The sequence below is a fragment of the Girardinichthys multiradiatus genome, chromosome 22, assembly GCF_021462225.1.
Source record: "Girardinichthys multiradiatus isolate DD_20200921_A chromosome 22, DD_fGirMul_XY1, whole genome shotgun sequence".
Classification (NCBI taxonomy): domain Eukaryota; kingdom Metazoa; phylum Chordata; class Actinopteri; order Cyprinodontiformes; family Goodeidae; genus Girardinichthys; species Girardinichthys multiradiatus.
The window spans coordinates 22,074,515-22,088,241 of record NC_061814.1 but is presented as its reverse complement, the minus strand read 5'-3'; the positions used below and the strand labels follow the sequence as shown (position 1 = coordinate 22,088,241).

The 13,727-nt window shown below is 46.5% G+C and overlaps 1 protein-coding gene across 10 annotated transcripts in view; it reads left to right on the top strand.

Moving 5' to 3' along the window:
* The window catches only part of LOC124858990 (protocadherin-15-like), a 326,056-nt gene that overhangs the window by 265,619 nt on the left and 46,710 nt on the right, over positions 1–13,727 (top strand). The gene's annotated exons all lie outside the window — the stretch shown is intronic.

The following is a 13,727-nucleotide window of genomic DNA, read 5'->3' as shown; positions in this document are numbered from 1 at the left end:
ATCAGGTGAAAAGTGTACGCATGTAGGATTTACAGACAAAGCATGGAGGTCCCCAACCCGCTTTGCAGTTGTCAGAGCAAGAAGCAGAGCAATCTTATATGAAAGGAACTTCACATCTACTGACTCCAAAGGTTCAAATGGAGGGTCACAAAGAGCTTCTAGTACCAATGTGAGATCCCAGGAAGGAAAACTGCGGGTAATCACAGGTCTGAGTCTGCGAACCCCCTTTAAGAAACGTACAGCCAGAGGATGAGCACCTGGTGTGACTCCATTAAAACCAATATGGCAGGCAGAAATGGCAGCCAAGTAGACCTTCATTGTGGAAAAAGAAAGACCTTTATCCAGCAGTTCTTGCAAAAACGTTAAAACTTCTACCATTGAGCACTGAAATGGAACAATGTGCTTGTCCTCACACCACTGCTCAAAAGCCTGGCATCCATAAGCGTGTAAGCCTCCAGTGGAGGATGCTCTTGCATTCTGGATTGTTGCCACCACATCAGGGGGGAGGCCTTTGGCTAATAAGCTGGACCTCTCAGCAGGTAGGCATGGAGCTTCCACAGCTCTGGGTGGGTAGATGAAATACACCCCCCTGCCTGAGTGAGGAGATCCTGGCAAACGGGGAGTTGCCACGGCTCTGCTGTCAGCAGGCTGATTATCTCAGAATACCATGACTTTGCAGGCCAACGGGGTGCTACCAATATTATGGACAGACCTTGTTTGTGCACCCTCTCTAGTACAGGTAGTATCATTTTCACTGGGGGGAATGCATACAGGAGTACATTGGGCCATGGATGGGCCAGGGCATCCACTCCCAGTCGAGCATCCTGATCTGTTATGGAAAAGAACAGTGGACAGTGGGTGTTGGCTCTGGTGGTAAAAAGATCTACTGCTGCTGTCCCAAACAGACACCATATCTGTGCCAACAAGGAGGGGTGAAGCCTCCACTCTCTCACCTGAGGTCCGCCTCTGGAGAGCAAATCTGCGCCCAGATTCAGTCGTCCCGGGACACGAGTAACTCTGATAGACAGAAAGTATATGCTGCACCACTGCAAGAGATAGCTTCAGGAGAGGAAGTGAACGCCATCGCCACGCCATTGCACAACGCCCCCCACCCCCTCAGGTAGGCATCCGTGGATACCACCTTGCAAAAGGTTACCCTCCCTATTGGCGAACCTCGGCACAACAGTCCTGGTTCTCGCCAAGGGCTGAGAACCGACATACAGGCAGTGGTTATCGTTAGCTTACTGCTGCGCTGACGGCATGCACACAACCGGTGAGAGCAGGTCCACCACTGGAATGGGTGCATCTTCAGCAGACCGAGTGGTACTACTGCAATCATAGATGCCATCATACCCATCAGTTGTAAGATAGTCTGGAAACGCAGTTTGTGTCCCAACTGAAACTGAGCGAGGCAGCGGTGAAATGTGGCTACTCTGTGGTCGGAAAGACGTGCCCTGCTTGTAAGGGTGCATATTTCCAGACCGAGAAATGAGAATTGCTGACTTGGGATCAGCGAACTTTTCTCAGAGTTTACCAAAAATCCTAGGGGCTGAATGTGTGAGACAACCCGAGACTGCTGCATTGTTGCCTGCTCTCTGGAACTGGCTATTAAAGCCCAGTCATCCAAATAAGTAAAAATTTGGACGCCTGTTTCTCTGAGAGGTGCTAGCACTGCCTCTACACATTTTGTAAAGGTGCGAGGCGCTAGAGACAGATCAAAAGGCAGTACGAGGTACTTGTAAGCCTTGCACTCGAAGGCGAATCTCAGAAACTGTCTGTGTTCCGGGTGTATTGCTACGTGAAAGTAAGCATCTGTCATGTCGATCGTGGCGAACCAACCGCCCAGGCTGATAGCACTCAGAAGCCTCTTGAGTGTTAACATTTTGGACTTGTATGTTCGGAGGTATTTGTTCAGAACTCTCAAGTCCAGGATTGGACGAAGCCCGCCCCCTTTTTTCTGAACAACAAAATAACAGCTGTAACAACTTCTGTTCATCTCCGACTCGGGAACCGAATGGGTAGCTCCTTTTGTCAACGTATTTATTTCCTCTCTCAGAACCTCTGCGTCTTGGGCCGTTACCGCCGTGTTTACCACACCAATAAAACGGGGTGGTCTCTGGCAAAACTGTAAACGGTAACCCATAGCAAGGGTCCTCTCCACCCAAGGTTGGAGTACGCATGTGCGCCATATGTGGAGATGTGCAGCTAGGCGACTGGCCTGTGGCACTGTTGGCGGAACGGTGCTGCCCTCTCCCGACGTGCGAGAGAGGTGCAGCCTCATTTGGCTGTCGCCTGCAGCAATTTGATTTTGACTTTTTTCCATAGAAAAAAGCTGTCTTTATTGAAATGGAGCATACATACAAACATTTGGAAGAACTGTAGTGCTCAGAAAAACAATTAACGCACCCAAATTGGGGGCTTTTAGTGCAAATGCATTTGTGGGGAAATTATGCTTGGGAGACTGCGTGGAGGAAATGCAGCGCCTCTTGGGACTGGGATCCTGAACAACACCAGCAACATATTTTGGGTGGCAGCCGCTGACAACTGGCAAACATGTCTCCCTGCTCCTGAAACCCCCGAATCTCGAGTCCCACAGCTAGGAGGACTGTGTCTTCTTCTTCCGGAGGAGGACCCCTGCTCCAGGCCGTCTTTCGGGGAGCTTGGCCGTGGTTCTGTGGCTGTGCCGTCTGAGGGCTCAAGCTCACGGGCCGCATCATCGTCTTCGGTGGGGGTGGCGGTATAGCTGGTTTGCCGGTGCCCGAGCTGGATTTGGGTCTCACAGTGCAATCAAGTTGTCCAATAGGTTTTCTCGCAGTGCTTCGTTCTGCTTTTTCTTCAGCTCGAATTTCACCTGTATGGCATCGAGAGATTGCCCAAACAGCCCGTCGGTTACCACCGGTTCATCCAGGTGGACGGCTCTATCCCTATCCGGAATGTCAGAGAGCGTCAGCCGCAGGTGCCTTTGTGCAACCACCGTTGATGCCATCCCTCTGCCCAGGGACAGCACTGCAGAGTGGGATACACTGAGGATGTGGTCAGCTGTGATTCTCACCTCATTTAAGAGCGGCATCAAAGGGCTCTCCGGCGGTGTTGCAGCTCCAAGCTCCGTCAAACGCATAGCTTGTTATGTTTGCAGCATGGTAATGGAGCTCAGGGGACGAGCGGTGGTCGCTCGAGCCCTGTAGATTTTTTCCAATGGAGCAGCGGAGAACCTACAGTGCTTAGACAGAAGCGTTGTTGGACCACCCACACCATGATTTTGGGACAGGGCCAGATATGCTGCCAAAGACGGTTCCATAGGCGGAATATTCACCAGTCCAGCTTTTTCGGTGCCTTCCAGGTCCAGATACTGTCCATAATCCGGCACCGTGACGTGGGTGGACAGTGGCTTTTTCCATGTAGACGTCAACTCAGAAACAAGGTCTGGGAACATGGGTAGATGGCGCTTAACTGCGGCCGGCTCCGATGAGAGATAGAACCCGGTGAAATGCGATGGCTTCTCCGCAGGAGGTGGGGAGGGCCATTCCACGTCCAGGTTATCATCGGCACGACGACAAAGAGAGAAAAAAGACGTGTCGCCCGGGTCTGCTTGCGCAGCAGCCTGACTTGGCAGGGACTCATCCTCCTCATCGGACAGACCATGAACACCCAAACCGATGGCCACTACGTCCTCCTCTTCCTGAAGGGGTTCTAGTTGAAGCTGAGACCGGGCACCTTCATTATCGGCTAACCCATCAACATACTCCATATGGTCTGCCCAGCTGAAAGTGGGGACTTTGACCGAAAAGCCGACCTTGTCAGAATCGAACGACACTGGGTTTCCCGACTCGGACAGCAGTGGGTCTCGCCATGAGACACCAGCCCCTCCCAGCACCTTCTCAAGGAATTTAACCCGCCTCTCCAGGGTCGAGCGACGAAGCTGGCAACATGCTTCGGGCTCCGCCAACGCTCCGTGAGCGTGAATGATCCCGAGACAGACAGGACAGGCCTCATGCTGGTCCTTCTCATGAAGCGAGAAGCCACACCCCTGAGGACAGAGACAAATAGATGACTTCTGCTTCGCTTGCATTAGCTTTGTGCTCATCCCGAACCACGAAAACCAGACCGAACTGCTTGAAATTGGCGCTTGCCAGCAGGCAGCAGTAACTGACTCCAACAAAAGCAGTTGAACTAATTCCAAGTAGCCTTTCGAAAAGTGACACAGAGCTAACCAGCGGCAGTTGGCTAGCCTGGCTCAAAGAGGTGTTCTTAGCGAGGTGAAGGACGTAAGAACTGAGTAATGATGACGATGATGGACAGGTATGTTGTGATTATGAATATGAATATATTATCTAATATTAATACAACACATACCTTTAAAATACCATTAATAAAAAGGTTAAAATGCATAAGCAGTTTGAAGAAAGCTCTGTGAACAAAACATTAGCTTCAGCTAATCTCCGTAGCCGTTGGGTGGGCGGCTCGCTTCGTCCGCCGACCAAACTGCACAGTTCCTGCCATGGTGATGTGTCCCGTTGTCCTTCCTTTGGGAAACTGCTTCACTCGGCTTGCTGGGAACTCTCTTGAAACAGTTTGCTTTTGTAGATCTCAGAGAGAAAGTCAAGCAACGCTTGTACCTTAATTACCCCTTTTTATGAATGAATACCGGATACACAAACAGCAATTCATTCGTACTTAAGTTGGATATGACCACGTGATCTTATGACACTCTTGGATCCAGTTTGAAGAGTCATGTCTGTTTGCCTGCAAAGAGACATTAGCATGCTGTCTCTCCTATCCATATCCTCTCGAGATCAGTGTGGAAGAGGTCAGTTTGTTGGAAAGGGGGGGTTTATATACGGACAATGACATCACGGGAAGTCCGCTACTTGGCGGGAAGTAGGTTAATGCCATTTATTTTGAAAGTTCCAGAAACGTTTGTACCGGACTTTTTTGTTGTCCCAATGGCTGTGGTGCCAACAGGTATATATTACAGGCGGGGCCTGCCACCTGTCATCATCACATCATTTGCCTAGGAGACGTGAATAGAGGTGGCTTCAGCCAGGACACGTGGACGTGATATCCCATACTCATACTCATGTGTTGTACTGAGTGAATCAACTGAAAGGGAACACAGGGTTTCAGAAAATGAACATAATACTCCCAGTCAAACATGGAGCTGGTAGTGTTGACAATTGCCATAAAGTTTGTTTAAAAAATAAACCAAAACTGTAAAAAAAAAAAAGCAACATAAAAAAAACATTAAAACTTTTTAAAAAAGTTAACTTATCTGCGCACTAAGCTCCTCAGTATCTGCGGTCTCCACTGTGATTTTACGTGTCTGTTGTAGCTCCGAATCACTTCCACTTTGTGAAAATAACACCAACAGTTGATTTAGCAATATTTAGTTGCGAGTCAATTTCACAATTGTGCATAAATCCAATTGTGAAATTGACTCGCAACTAAATATTGCTAAATCAACAATTGGATTTATGCACACCCCTCCTTGAACCGTCACCTTAACGTGGTGGAGGGGTTTGAGTGCTCAAATGATCCTAGAGGCTATGTTGTCTGGGGCCTAAATGCCCCTGGTAGGGTCTCCCATGGCAAACAGGTTCTAGGTGATGGGTCAGACAAAGAATGGTTCAAGAACCCCTCATGAAGAACACAATATCGAGGCACGTGACGTCGCCCGGTACGGCGGAGCCGGGGTCCCACCCTGGAGCCAGGCCTGGGGTCGGGACTCGTCGGAGAGCGCCTGGTGGCCGGGTTGCTCCTCGCGGGACCCGGCCGGGCCAAGCCCGAACGAGAGACGCGAGGCCATCCTCCAGTGGGCCCACCACCTGCAGGGGGAACCGTGAGGGACCGGTGCAAAGAGGATTGGGTGGCGGACGAAGGTGGAGACCTCAACGGCCCGATCCCCGGATGCTTAGGCTGGCTCTAGGGATGTGGAATGTCACCTCGCTGGGGGGGAAGGAGTCTGAGCTTGTGCGGGAGGTCGAGAGATATCGACTAGAAATAGTCGGGCTCGCCTCCACGCACAGCGTGGGCTCTGGAACCCATCTCCTTGAGAGGGGTTGGACTCTCTTCTACTCTGGAGTGGCCCACGGGGAGAGGCGGCGGGCTGGTGTGGGTTTGCTTGTTGCCCCCCAGCTCAGCCGTCTCGTGTTGGGGTTTACCCCAGTGGATGAGAGGGTTGTATCCCTGCGCCTTCGGGTTGGGGAGAGGTCTCTGACTATCATTTCAGCCTACGGGCCGAGTGATAGTGCAGAGTACCCTGCCTTCTTGGCGTCCCTGTCGGGGGTGCTGGATAGTGCCCCTCCCGGGGACTCCATTATTCTGCTGGGGGACTTCAACGCCCACGTGGGGAACGACAGTGACACCTGGAGAGGCGTGATCGGGAGGAATGGCCTCCCCGATCTGAATCCGAGTGGTGTTTTGTTATTGGACTTCTGCGCTAGTCACGGATTGTCCATAACGAACACCATGTTCAAACATAAGGGTGTCCATCAGTGCACTTGGCACCAGGACACCCTAGGCAGGAGGTCGATGATCGACTTTGTTGTCGTATCATCAGACCTTCGGCCGCATGTTTTGGACACTCGGGTGAAGAGAGGGGCTGAGCTGTCCACTGATCATCACCTGGTGGTGAGTTGGATCCGCTGGAGGAGGAGAAAGCCGGACAGACTCGGCAGGCCCAAGCGCATAGTGAGGGTCTGCTGGGAACGCCTGGCGGAGCCCTCGGCCAGGGATGTATTCAACTCCCACCTCCGGGAGAGCTTCGACCAGATCCCGGGGGATGTTGGAGACATAGACTCAGAGTGGACCATGTTCTCTGCATCTATTGTCGATGCTGCTGCCCATAGCTGCGGCCGTAAGGTCTGCGGTGCCTGTCGTGGCGGCAATCCCAGAACCCGGTGGTGGACACCGGCAGTAAGGGATGCTGTTAAGCTGAAGAAGGAGTCCTATCGGCTGTGGTTGGCTTGTGGGACTCCTGAGGCGGCTGACGGGTACCGTGAGGCCAAGCGTGCTGCGGCCCGGGCTGTGGCAGAGGCAAAAACTCGGGCCTGGGAAGAGTTCGGTGAGGCCATGGAGAAGGACTACCGGTTGGCCTCGAAGCGATTCTGGCAAACCGTCCGACGCCTCAGGAGGGGGAAGCAGTGCTCTGCCAACACTGTTTATAGTGGGGGCGGGAGACTGCTGACCTCGACTGAGGACATTATCGGGCGGTGGAAGGAGTACTTCGAGGATCTCCTCAATCCTGCCATCACGCATTCCGTGGTGGAAACAGAGGCTGGGGACTCGGGGTTGGACTCTTTCATCACCCAGGCTGAGTGTGAAGCGGCTGGGATGAGGATCAGCTCCTCCAAGTCCGAGGCCATGGTACTCGACCGGAAAAGGGTGGCTTGTCCTCTTCAGGTTGGAGGGGAGTTCCTGCCTCAAGTGGAGGAGTTTAAGTATCTCGGGGTCTTGTTCACGAGTGAGGGAAGAATGGAGCGGGAGATCGACAGACGGATCGGTGCAGCTGCCACAGTAATGGGGGCGCTGTGCCGGTCCATTGTGGTGAAGAGAGAGCTGAGCCGAAAAGCAAAGCTCTCAATTTACTGGTCGGTCTACGTTCCTACCCTCACCTATGGCCATGAACTTTGGGTCATGACCGAAAGAACGAGATCACGGATACAAGCGGCTGAAATGAGCTTCCTCCGTAGGGTGGCCGGGCACTCCCTTAGAGATAGGGTGAGGAGCTCGGCCATCCGGGAGGGGCTCGGAGTAGAGCCGCTGCTCCTCCACATCGAGAGGAGCCAGTTGAGGTGGCTCGGGCATCTATACCGGATGCCTCCTGGACGCCTTCCTCGGCAGGTGTTCCAGGCACGTCCCACCGGGAGGAGGCCCAGGGGACGGCCCAGGACACGCTGGAGGGACTATGTCTCTCGGCTGGCCTGGGAACGCCTTGGGCTCCCCCTGGAGGAACTGGAGGAGGTGTCTGGAGAGAGGGACGTCTGGGCGTCTCTGCTGAGTCTGCTGCCCCCGCGACCCGGTCCTGGATAAGCGGAAGACGACGAACGAACGAACGAACGATTTATGCACATTTGGCATCCTATCATGGTACCACAGCAGGATTCACTGAGGTTCTGGGATTGACCCATTCTTTCTCAAATGCTTGTAGAAGAAGTCTCCATTCCCATCTGCTGGATTTTATACCCCATGGCCATGGAGATGAACCCCTAATTGCAATGATTTGGAGGGATGAGCAAATGCACTTATATGAAATAACATATCAATCAAAATTATTCGGCCTCAAATAGTCTTTGAATCAAAATATTTGAAGTTAGAAATCTTTATTGCACAATTGCGAAAAAGCAAAGTCTCCACAGTTTTAACCAAGGCTTTCAGTTTAATAAATTGTGTAGATGAAGTTCAGATTTTGAATTTTCTAGGTATCAGCTTCAGTCCATTCTCTTAGGATAACCATTAGAGTAGGTTCTCGGCAACAATGTCAGCTTTGCTGAGCCGCATTTATTGGTAAATGGGGCTCAAGGTGGAAATACAATCCATATATTTATCAGCTTCTCAATAGTATCAAAGAATGCAAATGAAGAGGGTTTCTGTTCAGTGCTGTACACTGCTGATAGGGCGCTCCTGCAAGTTGCACACAGGAAAAAATGTAACCTGGTACTGTACTTAAAGTGCATAACTTATCAGGTGCAGTCAGAAGGAACCATGCAAACAGAATGTGAAATGTTTGTTTGTGCAGCGGCCAGTGTCAGTTCATCACACTGGGCCTGCAGTTGTATTTTTTGTTTTAATCAGTCCCACTGGGACTATTGTAAATTGTATCATAAACCCTATGAGTTGCTGCTTGCGCCTCTTTCTCCTTGTCCTCTTTGTGGGTATATATGATGTGAGGATGTTTTCTGACAGTCTGAAAGTAACATCCGGCATTCACACTGAGGCCTGAAAAAAATCCTAACTTCTTTTAGTCTACCAGCAACCGGAGTGGGCCAAAGTGCAATTTGGAGGTGTGCCTTTTCCCAACTAGGAGCCCTATTTCAGCAGGCAGCACAGCACGTACTAGCTCCTGTTTGTCAGTGACCTGAGCATGCTAATGTGTTTACTGGAATGAGAAAGTGGATTTTTTTGGGAGCTGCTTATTTAAATCCTTTTGGTTGAAGCCAGGGATGCTGTGAACATTACAACCGCAAAATCAACAATGCTGAAATAACTTACTTTGTCTTTGGCTGTTTTTAGATTGTAGCTGCTGTATTAAGCTTGCGTGCCATGTTCTGCTTTAAATTCTTCTGGACCAAGCCATGCAGGTCCATGGAGGCCCTGCTTTATATTTTTGTTGACATCGCTGTCACATTACACCTACCACCACAATGCTAAGGCACTACAACTATACAACGGATGTTCTGTCAGATTCAATGAAGAGCCTACTAGACCCAGAGGACTGCAAAGACCATTCCAATTTTGGCAGATTTTTAAAGTTTAATCCAGTGGGAAAAGCTTAAGCAAGCTTACTTTGAATTTGCTGTTAAATTTGGTATTTACTAAAGAAAAAAGCTCTTGATAGGCAAATATTTTCCTTTTGTCAGTTTATATATAAACAGAAACTGAATTGTATTCCCAATGTGTAATCATGTTCAGGTCAGACCAGTTGTTGTTTATCACTGAAAATTTGCTCGTAGGCAGGGACAAAAGGTTTAACCCCAGGGTGATACATCAGCTAACTCAATTCATCTATCACAATCATTGAATCGGACCGATTCATAAATGCTGAACAATTGTGCAGCATAATAAAACAGAACTGTGCTGCAGAGTTTTCATACATAAGTATGTACTTATCGGTCAGCTTTAGTCAAATGATCCACATCTGGATTCAGTGTGTTAAAGCACTGGCAGGTCATGTTTGATTGACCCTTTCATGATATAATCATTGCTTGTTCTTCAGTCTGCCGTGCACTGCTGAAAAGGAGCCAAGGTATAAAACTGAATATAGTAGACAAAGTAACAGCTGCCCCTGTGGTGTGTAACAAGGTTTATCCGCCTCTGCCTTGTTTCGTAAGCATCACTCTACCATTGGCCCTGGGGCAGATTGCTTGCTGACACATGTCAGCCGCCCGCACCTCTCAGCGGCATGTCATTCACTCTCTGATGTTGACACCGGGACCCTCTGCTGTCTATAGACATGTCAACTTTATCTTCTATCTATGCCACTCTTCTCGCTCTAGATTAATTTTGTTTTGCGCTTTTTTTTTCTGAAATGAAAAGTAACTTTGGCCCTACTTAGGGAAAATTTTTAGAACATTAAGACTAATTAGTCTTATGGGATTTGCTCATCAATTGGCTTTTTAAAATGCAACTTATTTATTTTTTTCTGATTTTTTCAAATTTGATTGTTTAAGACAGAGTTTGTGCAAATATCTGATGACTAGTTCATCTACACGCTGTCAATGTCTGTTTTATCAGTCTGACTATCTATATCTACCATTTTTTCTGTCCTAGGGCCTGTTTACATGTGGATCCACATTTATACTGATCTGCACACTTCAATCAAATTCATACCCACTCTGGCATTTCTCAGCAGTTTACAACCCTCAGGCAGAGCCACTTTGTAGAAAGGGTGATAACAGCTTTGTCTCCTCCTGGAACTCACATCGTGCTGCTCAGAGCCTGGCTGTCTTTTATTTTCCTCTTAAATTGAAAGATAACCCTAGGAAAACTCTACTAATAGGTCAGCATACCAATTTTAGTCATGCTAAAGAATGGGTTTTAAGAAACAAAACCCGTTCTTTAATCCAAGCAGACTGAAAAGTTTAATATTAAAGTTGTATCCCTCTTTTTGCTATGTCAGAAGCCTCTTTCAGGCAGACATTTTTCTGAAGTGGCACTGTGGGGGTCATTGCACCTCATTATTTTGTGTGGAAAGTGCAGAGACGGACATTGGTTGCAACACCAAAGCAGCAAAGGTAGTAGCTGTGCTGAATCCATGTCTTTGATTTGGAACAAGCCACACTGGATACCAGTGCTATCATCAAACTGCTGATGCCACGGTATCTGTATTTGGTCAATCCAAAAAAGTAAGGAAAGTAAAAAGCACCCCAATTTTTCAAACTGCATTTACTTTTGCTATAAAGTAAGTGTTCCGTCTTTGTAGGATTTTTTTCTTTTTTTTGTTCTCATTCTTTGGGCTGTACTTTGGTTTAAGCTTAATTGTTATTGGATATACAATAACATGGTAGGATCTGTGATGTGGGGGTTGGTACATTTACGGTTAGATATAGATGATCTTAGAATCTGGTAAAGATCAGATAATTTATTCATTAACCCTTCAGCATCAGAGTCTGGATCCAAGACTATTATTGGAGTGCAGAGTAAGCAGAAGTTGTGGTTGAGAAAAGTACACATGTCTAAAGGTTTAGGGTATTCTAATCATAACCCTTCACATATAAGTATAACCACAACTTTGACAGGTTTGTGAACCAAACCCCATTCAAGAGATTGGAGATGATTCACAAGGTGGGTGGTACAGATGGAATCAGTGCTTTAAGACCCACGGCACATCGATGTTTCCAGGAAATGGGGTTGAACTGTTGCAATCTTTTTGTTAAGCTGCTCCTGAACCAGAGACAATATCAGAAGTTTCTTACGTGGTCTATGGAGAAAAATGATGGACTGTAGCTTAGTGTTGCAAAGTCCTGTTTCAGATTAAAGTAAATTTAGGATTTCATTTAAAAATTTAAGTCAAATTCACCGAGGGGAGAGGGACAGAAAGTTTATTAAGGTCTAGTAGGAAGGGTTTATAGTCAGTAATGATTTAGAGAGTCATATCATCTTCTAGTGTTGGTCCACTATGTTTTATCAAGTCCAAAGTCAGTGCAGCTATCTACTAGGGAATTTTTAAGCAATTCGAATTTTATGGAAATGTTACTTTCATTTTACCAACAGGACTTATACACTGTATATATGTAATAAGTGCTCAAATAAATTACATATATGATCATTTGCTAATTTCTTAAGATGCACCTCTAAAATTTGGCGGTTTTGATTATGGTTTTAGGTATTCTTTCCAAAATAGTGACACATACTGTATCTCCTGCAATAGCTATGAATTGTAGTCCAACCTGGAATATAATCTGAAGTAGATGGCATTATGTAATGTAAACACTGAATCATACTTTATATGCAGAGGTTAGAGTGTAAGGCTAAAAAGCAGTCACAATAGCATAAACGTTTTTCCCAAATGATGTTATCATCTTAAATCATTTCTCACCACTTACAGTTTTAGTTAATTTTTTGGTAGCTGTAATTTCTGTGTAGAATGGGGACAGTCATGTTAGCTTGAAATTATGAAATACCTTTATATACACATATATTCCTTGTGAAGCATGATGCTGCGGAAGTTTTGAGGGTAAACATTTTCACAAGAAGATATTTGAGTTACATCTGTTTAAAATCAACTAGATGAAAGGTATATTTAAAAAAATTCTTGAATCAGATGGAAAATAGATACAATTTCCCAGCATAGGACAAAGAAGGAGTATTTGCATTTTTTTTCAAAATTCATTAGCATACATTGTAATTGGAGTAGAATGTATTGGGAATAAATGAATGACTGAATAAATGAATGAATTCATTTATTTTTTATAAACACAGGAGGACAACTAATGTCTGCTGCCAGTCTTTATATGACCTCCTTTTCCAATCCATGTTGCAGTAGACAGAAGCCAGACACACCTCTACAATTTTCTCCTGTGTCTCTAAGTGAAAACTCCTAATGTTTTTTGGGGGATTTAGAGTTAGAATCTTCCATAATATAAAGTCTGTATCATAGTGTCAGAGCCACAAACTGGGGATGTTATCCTCCCCAAAGTATTTCACCATAAATAAGAGCAAAGGCAGCAGAAAAGATTATTGCTTCACAGATCAGCTTTCTTTTTCAAGCTGCTGCTCCCGCACTTACAGAATCCCATGCTGAGGCTTTTGAATCCCCTGCTTTACTATGCAGCTAATGTTTGGTATACACACATGGAAGCACTATAAGAAAGATGTATTTATTAGTTTATTTACTTAAACCACATTTTGTTCCAAGAAGAAAATAATTGAACTAATAATGCACCTTTGAGAGAAACTGTGTTCGATCTGGAGGATAGAAATAGATGACATTACATCACAAAAGCTATAAAAGCAAGTATGGCAACACAGAGTTAATGTTTAACACTTTCGGATGTTTTGCTCTTTCTTCCAAAATGTTACATTCATATTGGCAGTCATACTGTCATCAATATATCTGTTCATATATTCGCCTGTGTGCAATACTTTCTTCTGTAGATCACCACTAAGGTGCTCCTTAGCAGATTTTTAGTATAACAGATATAGACTATGGTTAGATTACTGTAATAGAGTCAGTACAAGTCTCAAGAAAAAAAAAAAAAACAACCAGTGGCAACTCATCAAAACTGCTGCTACCAGGGCCCTGACCAATAGCAGCAATATTTATGATATCACACCAGTTCTTAACTCTTTACATGTTCTTGTTGTTTATAGTATAATAGGATAGGTTTTAAAATCTTGCTATTGTTTTGCACTGAATGAGCCTACTTTAATCTCAGAGGTACTTTTAAGGTATGAGCAGTGTAGTCTCCTTGGATCATCACAGGGCCTGTTCCGACCTTGTATTAGCATGCTCCTTGACTGATCAGGATTTAAGTTGAGCCTAACAATGGCCATTTATACCTCCTATTAAA